Here is a 13070-nt window from a genome sequence, read left to right as displayed (position 1 = left end):
CAGCCCTTGGAAAGGAGTCTGATCCTTTCTTCTTGACCTCCCTTCACCCAGCGCCAGACTGAACGATTAAAGAAAATATGACCATCTTTCTACTTAACAACCCTTCAGGGGCTCCCATCGTTCTTAGAACAAAACCCAGAGAATCTCTTGCTCAGCAGAGGAACACAGTGGCTCACAAAGCAGGCGGGGAGGATGAGAGACAAGATGGAGAGGGACGCACAGCGTCTGAGGTGTCTGGAGTTGTGACCCGGAGGACGCACCGGTAAGGCGGAGGTGTGCTGGGGAGGGGACGGAAGAAGCAAGGACAGCTTCTAGGTTCAGAGCTTGAGCAAAACCTGGAAGGTGGGGCCATTGCCCAGGAGGCACGAAGGCTGAGCGGAAGAGAAATCAAGAGTCTTTTAAGGTGTGAACTTTGAAACTGCCCATCGGCTCTCCAAGCAGGCTGTTAACTAGGTGGTTAAACACACAGGTCTCAGCAAGTGGGAGAGGTCACAGTCACAGAGTTAAGTCCGGCAGTAACCACGACCTCTGAAGCCGTGGGCCTGGATGGGAGCATCGGATGCAGGACTTCTCATCCTCGGCACTGCTGGCGCTTAGATGAGACCGCTGTGTCTGCGGTGGGGCCATCTTCTACGCTGCAGGATCCTGGACAGCAGCCCAGGCTCTTCCCACTAGACACCGATAGGAGTCCCCCATCCTCCCAAGAGGTGACAACCAAAACTGACCCACACTGCCCGTGTCCCCTGGAGGGCATTCTCGCCCCTGTGAGAACCACTGGTCTCAAGATGACCATGCTGAGTGAAGTAAGTCAGACTGAGGAAGACACGTATCATACGCTATCACTTACATGTGGCATCTAAAAAACGGATACAGGGAATTCCCTGGCAGTCCAGTGGTTAGGACTCAGAGCTTTCACTGCCGAGGGCCTGGGTTCAATCCCTGGTCAGGGAACTAAGATCCCACAAGCCGTGCAGCACAGCAAAAATAAGTAAATAAAAACAAATAAATAAAAAATAAATAAATGATATAAATGAACTTACTTACAAAACAGAGACAGACTCGCAGACATAGAAAATAAACTTACAGTTACCCAAGGGAGAAGGGGGGAGGGATAAATTAGGAGTTTGGGATTAACAGACACACACTACCATATATGAAATAAAGAACAAGGACCTACTGTAGAGCACAGGGAACTATATTCAATATCTTGTAATAACCTATAATGGAAAAGAATCTGAAAAAGAATAGATTATATATATATAATCGACTATATAATATATATAATTGACTATATATGTTATATATATAGTCGACCATATAGGTAATATACATAGTCGATTATATATGTGATATAATCGACTATATATTATATAATCGACTATATATATAATATAGTCGATTATATATATATTATATATACTGACCACTGAACCCTAAGAAGGACCAGGCCAATGAGACAGAGGAGAGTACAGCAAAGTAGGAGGAAATCCAAAATAGTGTGGTGTCCTTGGCTTCTAGTGACAGCCGTCTCTCAAAAATCAGGCAAAGACTAGCAAATAACTGCTACTGAGATGGCGTACAAGGACGACTGCGGCTGACAGGATGACCAGGACTCAGGCACGCCGTCTTCTCCACATGGAAGAAATCTAGAGAGGCTTCACGGAGGAGGTGGCACTTGTTGGCGCAAGAAGTCAGGCAACGTAGAAGAGAAAGGGGCTACTGCTTGAGTGGTACTGGAGGCAACGAACGGGAGCAAGAGGAAGGTACGGAGGTTTCCCAAAATACCGGCCGGGGGATGCTCTTGCTATCGTGGTACTTAGGAATGAGGATGCTGACAGCAAACAAGAGTACCCGAGGGCCGGTCCGTGGAGAGAATGCGGCTGCCTCAATCCAGCAGAGGGAGGAAGGAGCCGCCCGAGCACTATGGACCAACGTCACTCTTTGGGCCACCAGTGTAAGGACAGCTGCAGTGGTTGTGCATCCTGGCTCCAGGACTGCCCCCAACAAAAGCGGGGAGACTGGAGGACCAGAGCCCTCCCTTTCTGACTTGCTTCTGCATCATCCTAGACCCCCTACCCCCCCCGCAGGGGCTCCGTCTGGACCATCAGGAATTGGAATTAAGGAGCCCCTCATGAGCTTCTGGCTTCTTTTCTTTTGTTTCATTTTATCTAAGCTGACAAGGAAGGGCACACGCTCCTGGCAGATCACGCTCAGAACGCTGAACTGTATGGAAGTGCTGACAAAACATGCCAGAGGCCGGATCCATTTCACTGCCCTGTTCTGCCTTCCTTCCACAGCATTACCGTGAATGTGCATTTTATTTGTTTAACTGAAAACGTTTAAAAAAAAAAAAAAGAGCAGAGTTACAGGCCTCACTTTGCTCCTAATTAATTATAAGAAACTCTCTGAACCAGAGATTCCTCAGCTGTGAAATGAGGGTATTAAATTATTTATGAGGTTTCATCCACATCAAAAAAAAAGAAAAACCTGAGGAACCATTTTCCTGTTGACTTCCTTTGTAAATTCTAAGGGAAAACACCTTGCAAGGAACTGAACCAAGAACTTGCAAAAGAACTGGTGGGGGAGGGAAGAGGGAGGGGAGGGGGAGACAGGAGGAATGTATCTCGTCCTGCAGCCAACGGAGCAGAGAAATGTATCCAAAGCGCGCATTTCTCCCCCAAAGTTGCCATAATGATTAACATTTCCACTCTGGAGAAATTCAGTTGTATCATCCTGAAAATAATGTGAAAAATCTAAAGTATGTTTTCCGAAGCCACGGTGCGTGACAGAGGAGCCGCAGTTTCCTCCTGACTCCTTTTCTTTTTTTCACTGAGCCCTGAATTAACTGGGCCAAGAGCCAGGGGCTAAGACACATTCTGGTCCCAAAGGCACGGGTGGGCTGCAGCGGTTCACCGTACCAGAGAATTCCAAAGCACTTCATTTGCTCCGTATGGGGTTCAAGTTCTTCGTGATGAAGCTGCTGTGTCCTGCATTACCCATACTGTGCTGACCAGTGTTTTCATATATTGAGATGATTCATTCCATACCAGATTTTAAATCCTTTAAATCGGTGCTTCTCAAATGGCGCTGATTTCGCCCCCCTGCCCCAACCCCGGGACACCGGGCAACGTGTGGAAACATTTTTAGTTGCCAGGACTCCGGGGAAGAATGCTACTGGCATCTGGTGAGGCCAGGGAGGCTGCGAAACATCCCACAGCACGCAGCGTAGCGCCCCCTCCGCAAAGAATGATTTGGATCAAATGTCAGTATCACCAAGGTTGAGAACCCCGAACCTGAACCGTACTAAAATTTCTATAATTCTGCCCAAGGTATATATACTGTATACTTTCATTTTCCAAACCATTTTTATTCTTTTCAAAGTGATACACGTACACAGAGGAGGCGAAACACTCCTCCTTTTTCACTGCAAGCTTTCCAGCACCAGCTACCCTCAATGCTACTTCACAGAGCAACCACTTTCAAACCTTAGAACTGCTTCTGTTGTTGGCAGTGCTGCCTAGTACGGACTCCCATGTTTCTAAGTAAGCTGCTTATAATGTATCCTATCAACATCAGATACCACTTAACTTGATTTTCTCACACATGGAAGAGGAATTTTGGTTTTTTAAATTCCGATCACCAATCCTGGACTTACCCTCCCACGTTTCCCCAACAGTATAACATTTGGGGGGTTAAATCTAGACGGCACACGTATTATTTTGACAATGGAATCGGCACCGCTGAGCAAGCAGTACAGTGTGATTATGATTCCTTTCTTATGCAACTCTTACATTTTCCTGGGATTATTAGTTGCCTCTGTTTTTATTTTCTTTGATAATTCCTCCAACACCCTCCACAACCTTTCAATTTTTAACTCGGATAATCTGTCAGTTCCATGTCTATCCTGCCCTCACCCCCACCCCCCTCTCCCCAAATGTATACACACCAGACCTTCCTCTGGTCTCTGCTCCAGTCTGTACTTGTCAGAGGTGGGTCGGCTCAGAGCAGATGCCCCGAGATCACACCAGCATCCAGAGAATTCCTTCCGCCTCCTTCTGTTTCCGGGACCCCAAATCTTCCCCTTTCTTGGATTACTCTCTCGTTCTGATGGGACCCATTCTCTAGTAGCTTCCTGAGAAGTGATGTATGAGAGCTAAATTATACTGATAGCCTGAACACGGAAAACCACTTTATGCTACTCTTAATTAACAACCAGGGAGGGAATGACTTCAAAATTGAGTGAAAATAAATTTTCATAGAATTCTAAGCTCAGTCTGTTTTCTAACTTAAGAAATATGATGTCATTCTGATTCAAAATCCTTCCTATGACTTTTTTTTAAATCCAGAAAGTGCTTAGATACTGCCTTTATCCCTGATTTTCTAAAATGACACGATGATGAGCCTTCATGTAGTAATTTTTTTGATGGGCTGAATTTTTATTCACTGTTCTAGTCACTTGGTTTGAAAGTTCTCTTCTTCAGACTTGAGGTATTTTCCCCTCCCTCTCTTTCCTGGAATACCTGTTAGGCAAAAATCTAGCTAGCCATCTCCCATCTGATAAAGCTTTCCGCACTGTACCTTCATTGTCTAGAAAGGTCTTCATTTAGCCACGTGTGACTACTGAGCAGTTGAAATGTGGCCAGTACGACTGAGGGCCTGACTTTTACACTGAATTTAATTTTAATTCATTTAATTTGAAGAGCCACACGTGGCCAGTGGCTACCATACGTGACAGCACAGATCAAAGACTACGACACAGAGGAAGAAAAGACAGCGATGGAACATCAGTGCCGACAGCACCCACCCCGAGACGACGTTAGACACGAGTTCAGAAGAAAAACCTGAGGGCAATTTCCAAATCCCCGCCGTTACTATTTCCAATACAAGGTTCTGTGATTTAATTCCTTAGGGCCTCCTTCCTCGTTAAGAACGTGAGCAACTTTCAGAACGCTATCACACAAGCAGCAGCAGCCCTCCGCACCCAGGACTGGATTTTATTACACCCAGTGTGTAAACAGGGCAACCGAGGGCCCTCTTTCATCTGAGGTGAGATAGGAAGGTCCCTCACAAAAGAGAAATTTGTACCGTACTCACAACATCACAGCAGTAAGTAGCAGTGAGACATAAAAAATAACAAAACACAAGACAACTGGCAGGCTGCTAATGGCAACTCCTCTGAATGCCACCTCACGACGGCAGTCGGGGAGCCCTCACCCCATCACGCCTGGGTGTAGACCACGGCTCTCCACGTATGCTTCGGCAAGAAACACTGCTTCTGCACAGCGGATGCTCCAGGGGATAGAAACTAGAACAGCACGCAAGGCCTTCTCTGTGCATTCATCCATTCGCTTACTCATTCAACAAATGTCACAAATATCGTAAACTGTCACCTATCTATTAGCAACAACCGAGACAGAAAACAGCACAAAACCAAACTGCACAAGTCCTGTGCACCTGCCACAAAGCCAACTAGCCTCTTGTTTCATCAGACTCCCTGAGAACCACTTTATCATGGCTGAGTACAGAACACAGCCTGCATGCCACAGCTGTGCCTTCAAAGCAAACAGCACGATCACAACCAAAGAAAGTCACTCTTCGTTTTTAAACTTTGAAGAAAAACAAACGTAGCACTGTAGGTATAGGGAAATAAATATTCAGGAAACATCATTCATTTTTAATTTAAGAATCAATGGGGAAACATATTTTCTTCATATACTCTTCGGGTAAGTCATTTAATATCCATTCATTCCTGCAAAATGACATGGCAGGTCTTACAAGTTCAGCGTCAAAGTGTGAGTTATTCAAATGAGGAGAAAAAGCGACACTCACCAAGACACATATAAACTTGATTTCTTCTTTAAAGCGTTATGACACTAACAACAAGTACTTAATGCTTGTAGAATTGGCAAAATCAGGATTGTGAGCATGCGTTGACGTATATGAGCACATATATACAGACATGTGTGTCATTTGCCCATCACCCCACGACAGCAGACTCAACCATACACATGTCACACGTGACGAATGAAAAGCACTTTCCCAACTCACACCACGATATGCCAAATAAATCCCATATACGAAGACCAAGACAGGACCTGTCACATGAAAATCTGGTATGAGAGAGGTAACGTAACATGACCCAATTGGGCTTACACTTATATAATCCATCCAGAGCTAGCATCAACGGAAAAAAAACACAAAAACTTTAATAAGGTATCAGTCGCACAATATTTGTTTGTAAGCGTTAAATTTTATTCAGTGGCATGAAATTTTATTTAGTGAGAGAAAAAGAATCACAACGTTTAAAGATGATACATTGAAGTATTAGGATAGGGACTTCCCTGGTGGCGCAGCGGTAAAGAATCCGCCTGCCAACGCAGGGGACACGGGTTCGAGCCCTGGTCCAGGAAGATGCCCATGCCACGGAGCAACTAAGCCCCTGCGCCACAGCTACCGAGGCTGCTCTCTAGAGCCCGCGAGCCACAACTACTTAAGCCTGCGCTCTAGAGCCCGTGCTCTGTCCGCAGCGAGAGAAGCCACAGCAATGAGAAGCCCGCGTGCAGCAACAAAGACCCAACGCAGCCAAAAATAAATAAATAAATAAATTTATTAAAAAATAAATAAAGTATTAGGAAAGCATGATCTTTCTTATTCAGCAAGTTGTCAACCAACAGCAATCTGAATCTCTCCCCGCAGATATAACACCAAACTATCAATGTAATCTTCAGGTGACACATCAATTTCTGGTCTATAGATGACACAATGAGGGTACCATGGGGTAGGAAAGAATGCCAGTGAATCTCGTCCTCAACTCCCAAAGCACTCTCTCCACATTCTGCAATGAGTACTAAGCGTACTTTTAAATATAATTGTCAAGCACGTTATTTATTCACTGAAATTATCACAGAAGTTTCTGAACGCCATATGGTCCTGGTGTTCAGGTTTCAGTTTCTACGATGTGCAAACACATTCTACTCCCCCAACCCTCACCTGGAAAGGGCAAGTGTACCGTCCTCAATTTCATTTAACAACACAGCAAGCAAATCCCTTTGGGAAAACAATTAAATTCAACTCTGTGCTTACCTAAATACCTCAAAATCTAGGACACCAATGGCAATGCTCAGCTAACGCAAGAACAGAGTATTAAAACACACGCACACACACACACAAACAGGCACACAAACACATCTTGCTATTCACAAACCAAAGTGCTCCTTCAAGTGTCAACCTCCCTATTTAGGAGATCAGAAAGATGTCCTAGGTAAAAATAAAAATTTAAAACTAAAACCAAAACACCCAACACTCTCACACAAATACACTAGAGCTTCACCATACTGAAAGACGCTCAAGAAGCCTCATAAGGCAGAGACCAAAACTATGCAACTCTCTGATCCTTCCCCCTTTGGAAACAAGATGCCCTCAAAGTGACTTAAACCCCAGCCTTTTCCAAAAGTGGGGAAAAAATTTTTTTTATTTGTCAAATTAACGACTGGGAGGTGTTGGGTCACTAGGAATTCTGTTTCAGTTTGCACTGAGGGTCAGTCCTGCCCCCAAGTCTTTAGACCAGTGGCTCCCAGCTGGGGAAGACTGCGGTCTCCAAGAGATGTCTGGTGACATCTGGAGACGTTTCAGGTGGCCACACCTGGGGCTGAAACGGAGGGTTTCTCCATCACCAGCCAGCTCAGGCAGTTCAGCTCACAAACACGTCTCCAGTCTGTCTACAGCTGCCTCACGCACCCCACAGACTCTGTCTGGCCCTGCCGTGCCTCACCCCCGACCCCCAATCTTCTGCCCCGGCTGTTAACAAGCTCTCCTAACTGGTTTCACATTCTCCAGCCTTGCGCCTTTGAGAGAACGCAGGCGTTCAACCCTGAGAACCGTATCACCGATAGCATCTACAAGTCACCTGTCCTTCTCACCCTGTCTGCAGGCTCCCCACTGGATCCACGCCTTGCTGCCAGGGGCATTTCTTCCAGGCACACCCCTGGGGTCCCATAGTGAAAGTGAGAACTGAGATGCAGCTCGGCCTTAGCAGCTCTTCTGGCTGGGATACGGACATGTCCTGTTATTCTACCCAGGATGCACTTGGCCTGGCAACTACGAGCTGGGGAACTGCGACCAGAAGGGCTGGGACAACCCACCCCTGGCCGGCTGTATGCATCCTCGGGCCAGGCTTCCCCACGCCTCCAGCTCCAGGTAACTGACTGAACCCTCACAACAACGTTAGGGGTGGCCCCCACCATGCACACGCACAGAAAGGACAGAGAACCCTCCCTGGCACAGACAGAACACCACTAAGTATTGGATAAAACTCCTTTCACCACCGTGGTCCACACATTCCGGAATGAGCTTACAGCCTCGTCACCAAGTATACGTGTGGCCCCAGACAAGAACCTGTGAGCCTCGTACTTCGCTCTCCCTGTAAAAACCGGGCGAAGGGCGCCTACGTTACACGACTGTCGGGAGGAAGAGAGACCCTGATTGTAAAACACACAGCACGGCTCCTGGCCCATCAGAGCTCTTAATCAGAGGCCATTACCACTGGCTGTTATTACCGGGGAATAGCCAGGCCCTGGAATGATCCAGAAGAGTCACTCCAAATCTTTCCTTCTCATAAAATCGCGAAGTAGCTATTCTTCCTGCACTAATTCTTTACACTCGTTTAGCGGGAGACCCAGAAGAACTTTTACTTCAATAACCTTGATTTCATTTCCTGCTTTTCAGCTAAAGTTATGAAGCATAATCAAGGCTCTGAGGCCCAGTTTTCAATGGAGTTTAGCGGAAAGTGCTCTACCACTCTGGTGGAGATAGAAAAAGAATTTCTTTTCCGCTCCATTCAATGTACCTTTAAGCCCAGGAATTTATTTTTTAATGGCTTTTCTCCCCCAGTAAAATTAAATGATTCAGGACTTTTGTTCATTGTTACGAGTCTTTCTTTCATAGACTGGTTTCTAAAGAACTTTAATTTTCATGCCTGAAAGGCCTCAACAGTTTAACTGGGGTCTGCTCAGCAGCTGCTTCTGACACTGTCCTCATCACACTAAATTTAGACATACACTTTGCCCCGATGGACTTCAGCAGGAAGCAGCCGCATTAAAGTAAGATGCTGCTGGCGCATCAGAATTCAAAGGCCACTGTAAGCCAACAACTTCCAAGAAGACACCGCACTCTCTCAGTCACTAAAATACCTCATCATTTCCCACCTGGGAAAAGAAAAGAAAAAGAAGATTGGAGGTGGGTCCCAAACACACACACACGCACAACATAGCAAAAATAACATAATGAACTGGGTCAATTAGGGCAAACAGAAAATAATGGCACGAAAAAATGAGACCAAGCTGAGAAAGGTGAGGACAGGACCCAAAGTTTGCCGTCAGACACAACGTTACATCAGTTGGAAGGGAACTCTATAAATCAGACTCTGAGTTTCCTAGACATCGTTTCAAAGAAACAAATATAATTAGATGCCTGACTCACAGTATCCAAAAAATGAAGGAGACACAGATACCAAAAACACAGCCTCTAGAGTTTGCTGCACATGTAAAATTTCTCCCACGGGTCCCAGAGAGGAAACTGTGGACTCGGTACTACTCTACCCTCAGTAAATGCTGTCCACCAGATTTTCATTGGGTCACTTTTACAATAACCCTCGGTGTTAGATAACCACACAGCACCAAAGCACAGCTCAGTAAATCGAATTTACAAGTGGATAACAGTATGGTAGCAGCATGTAGGTCTCCGCACAGCCCAGCTTACTCCAAAGCTACGTCTTAGAAGTGTTCCAAGTCCCAACTGGGTGGCGGGTCTCCTGGGGTCACAGAAACACATTACAGTACATTGTAAACACATTTCGGTGCCAATAAATATACCACTTCTACAGTATTGTTTCTAATGGTTGCCTAGTAACCGACTGTATGGGCTGGATCATACTGTGATTTTCACCACTGCGTTCAACTGCTTGGTATTGTAAGCGATGCCCCAATAAAACAAGGAGAACCATTTTTTAAGTGTCAAAAACTTTTGTGAACCACCTACACTAAAGAAAAGAAAGCTGGGGCTTCCCTGGTGGTGCAGTGGTTAAGAATCCGCCTGCCAATGTAGGGGACACGGGTTCGAGCCCTGGTCCGGGAAGATCCCACATGCTGCAGAGCAACTAAGCCCGTGCGCCAACTACTGAGCCTGCGCTCTAGGGCCTGTGAGCCGCAACTACTGAGCCCGCGTGCCACAACCACTGAAGCCCGCGCGCCTAGAGCCCGTGCTCCGCAACAAGAGAAGCCACCGCAGTGAGAAGCCCGCGCACCGCAACGAAGAGTAGCCCCTGCTCGCCACAACTAGAGAAAGCCCGCCGCAACTAGAGAAAGCCCGCGCACAGCAACAAGACCCAGTGCAGCCAAAAATCTTTTAAAAATTAAAAAACAAAGCTGCAATTTATTACCTGATGTTTAAGGGAAAACACCTAATAGCAAGAGTACATAATGGCAGTAAATTCCAAGGTGCCTTTGAAATTGTTTATGTTTCTGTTAATCACAATAGGGTCTAAAGGTATTTGCAGAATAGCACCACACAGGACACGTGAACCATGCCTGGTATGTGTGTGAACAAATCTCCAGGCTTCCTGAGAAATAATTACAAAATATGTGGCATTAAAACTTTTCCACAAATTCGAGTTGAGAACTTCAGGAAAAACATCACGAGCTAGCCATGACCTTTATCTCGGGACAGCAACGTATTCATCTGTCTTTCTGCTGGAGACGATCCTGGTTGATCCCCGTTGTCCCAAGGTAATTATTAACAGTGCTGCCTTTCCCTCTCAGAAGTGCCCCAATTTGGACAATAAATTATACGGCCGCTCGAGTCAACAACCAAGATGGCCTAGGTTTCAGAACAACAAGCTAGGAACGCGAAGGTCCCAGACATGGGTTTCTGCATCAAGAAAAGGGAAGTTACTAAACCTGGAGCTCCTAACACAGCGGAGCTGGTGGAAACGACCCTCGGTCGGAACCATCTGAACTGTAAGAGGAAGCTTCCTACTCTGCTGTCCTGAAATAATCCACTCCTTCCACACAGCCAGCAAGTGTAAGGACCAGGCCTCATCCTTCCCGCTCCTCGGGGACACCTGGCATTGCTGTTTCCATAACCCTCTCCTCCACTGGCTCACGTAACGGCCACAGTTATCCAAGTGAATGGGTCCAGAGCAATCCAGCTGGACTGCAGGCTCCACGAGGGCAGGACCTGCCTCTGCTTTTAGTTCACCCATGCCTGGCAACTAGGAGCCACTCAATAAACACGCGTCGGATGAGTCAATCTCTTTCTCAGATCATTTCTCTGCTTCTTCTTCATCCTCGATCCACTAAAGGTAGGCATTTCCCCAACACCCCACCCTTGAATTTCTTTTTCCTGCAGCTCTGTTCTCTTGTAAGGTCATCTAACACGGTAGCCCTCTTCGCAGGGAACGCCAAAGCTCTCTTCCTCCAAGGCAGTATTTCCTCTGCCTGCTTCAGTCTCAACCTGGGTTCCTGTCCAGTCCCCAAAGATCACTACTTCAAATGTAAATGTCCATCTTCTCCCAGTCTCTCTTGACTATGTCCTATGACTCACCAATTGTTACCCTTCACATCCAGGCCCAGAGCTTTGCTGCTCTCACCTTGGACTCATCCCTTGCCCTTTTCTGACCCCCTCCCAACAATCCATCAATCGGGCCCCAAGTTTTATGCACAGAGCATCCCTAAACGTCACCTCTCTCCACGTCCACTACCACTCCCCAATCAGCCTCGGGATGAGTGCGTACAACTTCCCCCTGCCTCGTCTTTCCCCCTGCAAAGCCGCACATAAATCTTCCCAAACCAAAGGTGTGATCCTAACGCATCACTCAAAACACGTAATGGATGACAGCACTGCTCCGGAAATACGTAATGGCTGACAGCACTGCTCCGGAAATACGTAATGGCTGACAGCACTGCTCCAGAAATACGTAATGGCTGACAGCACTGCTCCGGAAATACGTAATGGCTGACAGCACTGCTCCAGAAATACGTAATGGCTGACAGCACTGCTCCGGAAATACGTAATGGATGACAGCACTGCTCCGGAAAACACCCAACCCACACCTTGCAGCTCCTGACTGAAGCCCTGGTTCCTACACAGCCAGAAAAGCAGGAGGCAGGGACTAACACCACGTCAAGAATAAGCTGTTAAACTACCGTAACCGATGCCCTCTACGGTAGCAGAGTCACCCCTCCGCACCCCAGTTGTGCCCATACTAAGCCCCAGAACCTGTGAATATGGCAGGTTCCCCGGAGCGGGGGAAATTAACTGTGCAGATGGAATCCAGGTCGCTAATCTAACCCTACAAAAAAAAGTTATCCTGGATTATACAGGTGGCCCAAAGTAATCAGGGGAGTCCTTTTAGTGGGGAAGAGGGTTTCAGGACAGCCAGTGTCCAAGCAATGCAATGTGAGACTCGGCCATGGCTGGCTTTGAAGAGGGAGTAAGGGGCCAGGGGCCAAGGAACACAGGCGGCTTCTGGAAGCTGGGAAAGGCAACAGAAAACAAAACACGACAAACATTTCCCCCAGAGCCTCCAGAAAATAAGTGTCCCTGCAGACACCTCAATTTTAGTCCAGCGAGACCCGTGCTGGACTTGTGACCTCCAGAATGTAAGTCATCTGAAGCCACTACGTTTGTGGTCATTTGTTCCAGGAACCACAGGAAACAAATACGCCTTCTGCTTGCCGAATACCAGTTCCCTGCGTACTATAATCCGTTTAAGAGGGATTATAATCTGGGCGTCAGGGAACGTACGGTGCGATCCACGTGTGGTCTCTATAGCTGCTCGAGAAGCTGCAGCACCAATGCTGGCTGCAGGGAGGACTTCTGTCACTCCGGGTGGCATGAGGGGGAGGTGAGTGGGGACCCCGAGGGTGAGCACCTCCTTAAGTGTCATGCCTCTCCGGGGGGCTCCCTCACCGCACCCCTGTCGGGGCCTCACTTCCTCAGCACCTGGCCCCAACTCCCTGTGGCCCCTGCAGTGCCAGGTTTCGTGTCCTATGGCCGTGCCGTCTATTCCCCGA

The 13070-nt window shown here is 47.1% G+C and overlaps 1 protein-coding gene across 8 annotated transcripts in view; it reads right to left on the bottom strand.

The window, feature by feature from the left end:
* The window catches only part of LOC137217792 (F-box-like/WD repeat-containing protein TBL1X), a 230092-nt gene that overhangs the window by 143708 nt on the left and 73314 nt on the right, over positions 1 to 13070 (bottom strand). The gene's annotated exons all lie outside the window — the stretch shown is intronic.

This window comes from Pseudorca crassidens, chromosome Y (assembly GCF_039906515.1).
Source record: "Pseudorca crassidens isolate mPseCra1 chromosome Y, mPseCra1.hap1, whole genome shotgun sequence".
Taxonomy (NCBI): domain Eukaryota; kingdom Metazoa; phylum Chordata; class Mammalia; order Artiodactyla; family Delphinidae; genus Pseudorca; species Pseudorca crassidens.
The sequence above is the reverse complement of the archived record's forward strand: the minus strand, read 5'-3'. Positions and strand labels throughout refer to the sequence as shown.